The sequence below is a fragment of the Limulus polyphemus genome, unplaced genomic scaffold, assembly GCF_000517525.1.
Source record: "Limulus polyphemus unplaced genomic scaffold, Limulus_polyphemus-2.1.2 Scaffold4450, whole genome shotgun sequence".
NCBI classification, from domain to species: Eukaryota; Metazoa; Arthropoda; class Merostomata; order Xiphosura; family Limulidae; genus Limulus; species Limulus polyphemus.
In genome coordinates, this window is record NW_013670060.1 from 25,085 (window position 1) to 28,003 (window position 2,919).

Consider the following 2,919-nt stretch of genomic DNA (forward strand, 5'->3'; position numbering starts at 1 on the left):
GAACAAAATTGTTATATATATGTATATATATATATACGTACATTGTTATATATATATATATATATATATACATACATTGTTATATATATATATATATACGTATATTGATGCATATACGAGCACATACATTGTTATATATACATATATATACTGAACAATAAAGAGTCAGGAACTTTGAACTCATAAAACAGTTTAACACAGTCGAGGAAATACGTTAAGCTTAGTTTGATAAATCCAGAGGGAATATATATATATATATTTGTAAAAAATAATAGTTTTGTTATAATAGGTCAAAATATGAATGTAACTGTACTATGTTCGTATTTCCATACCTTGGATTAATTTAAATTTGAATCTAACAGGTTTTCTTTATAACAGATAGAAACAAAAGTGAAAAATGGGTCGAAAACAAAAATCGTCTCAAAAACATGAACGACAAGTAACAGTAGGGATATTACAGAGTGAGTAAACCACAATATATATTTCCTGCAGAGGTATGTGTCGACACAGTGCTGGAGTAGGCCGTCTGACAGATGTAAGCCTCTCGGTAGATCAGCGGCAAATCTAATGGCTTCCAACGATAAACATCGGGGTCTGATACCTGTTGTGAGTAGAGCACAGATAGCCCATTGCGTAGTTTTGTGTTTAACACAAAAACTAACAAATGAACAAACAAACTGACGCTCTAAAATTACATTACAAATTGAAAGCAAAGTGTTAATTAAAGAGTTCAAACTGAGTTTCAGTATAATTTCCTGAAAGTCATCAAAGGCTCACTATACAATAATAATAAATACACCTTGGTGAAGCAACTATTAACCTGAAATATGGCGTGTGTAATCAGATAAGTAGATTAGTTTATTTTGTAGCAAAGCCACATAATGCTGTCCGCCGCGGGGAATCGAAACCCGAATTTTAGCATTGTGAACTTGATAATGAGAAGAAAAAAAGACGAAAAGATGTTACTTACAATTAGTAGAAGGGGAATAAAAAATAAATATCAAAGTTTTGTTTTTTCAGAAATTATTGACAAGTAGAATTTTGTAAGAAAACGCTAAAAAAAACCCAGTGGAATCATGCATTCTATTCAAAATATTTACTTTTTAAACGAAAAAATAGAACTTTAAAAAAATCGTACTTCTTACATTGAACGAAGATTTTTTTAACGCATTTCCAACAACAAGGACAATATACGTATCTTCTCTGTGTAGCTGAACTTAGGACTATTTGTGCATTGACATGTAAACCACGAACCAAGTACGTACTTTTATGTATTAACACCAGTATGTAATTTGTTTTTATTTTGGCACATCGAGAAAACGCGATTTGTAGACCTGAAAACTATTTTCTTTTCGTAAATAGCAGGATATATAACGTCTAATGCTCTTACTTCAAGTAAGTGAGAGAGCTTTTTAAAGTTATTCGACAGGTTTTTCACGTGATTGTGATGACGCTGCTTGTGTAGAATAGGTTACATTATTGAATGCGTAAGTCACTGGTTTAGTATAAGGTTTTATCTAATCACTCGAACTCATGTATACCAACACCTCTTATTCTGCGCGAATGGCATCACATTGATTGCCAGTGACGCTGGAATAGGTGGGAATATTTCCCTATGGGCTGAACGTGGCCCACTGAAAAATGATAGAAGTTTTACATAAAAGGACTTTAAATTGAAAATTTAAATCTAAACGGCACCTTATTCACAAGTGGGCTGAACGTCCAAGATAGTGACCTCTAGAGTTCAGGTATAGCCGTCCCTGATTTTGGACTACTGACTATACTGACTAGGGAATACAGCCGGCTAGTAGCACCTGCCGCTGTAAGAGACGTGTCAGTCTCTTTGATTTGAATAATAGGTTTGACTTTCTCTCGTATAACACGCCAACAGTTAAAAACGCTGATTGTGTTCGGCGATTTCACGTCTCGAACATCGGACCGTTCGTTACGCAACCCTACACGTTAACCACTATTGCACGTTCGGCCTTTAATATTAAAAGGAAAATAATAATAAGGAACTCAATCGTGTTTCGGTCAACTAATAACAGATCTCTAGCCAATTGGTCAGCGGTAAGTTTACAGAATTTCAACGTGAAAATTCGGGGTTCTATTCCTCATGGTGGAAAGAGCGTAGATATCCCATTATGAGGCTTTATTCTAAAATAAACGTAATAACAATAGTTTAAGAAAAACATACTGTAACGAATGTACATAAATAACGTGTTTATAAAAATAATAATAAGTCATCTCTCATTAAAACAGAGTCATATTCACTGTATATTTTGTTACTTTTAGTGCATAGAAAATGGAGAGAACTGCGTAAGGAAAGGTGGTCGGTGGAAGTTGCTCAAGTAGCTTCACATTTGGGGTAGCTTCTCTATTTCTTTTACAAATACCGGTTTGTCTGACTTGTGCAGAAAGCAGCTTTATTGAGGTAGAAGGATCTTGATGTTAGCACAGACTCCGCGAGACTGTAGTTGCTTATGCACGAGTAAAAGTCGTAAAGTTCAAAACATTTAGTGAGCTTGCTTCACTTCTGTGGGAAAATGTGCTCAGAATATCAGTCGTATGTTCAAGAACTAACATTGTTTTTTATCTGTAAAAACCAGATAGCACCAGATCTTTGGAGCTGCATCAAAGATCCCGTTACTATTAAGATCAGGGGAACAGGTTCTACAATTCCTGTCAGCATGGATACTTTCAGGGCCATTACTTCAACATGGTGACCTTCCAAAACTTCTTCATTAGATATCAGGGGAACTGGTTCTACATTCCTGTCAGCATGGATACTTCAGGACCATTACTTCCAACATGGTGACCTTTCAAAACTTCTTCATTAGATATCAGAGGAACTGGTTCTACACTTCCTGTCAGCATGGATACTTCAGGACCATTACTTCCAACATGGTGACCTTTCAA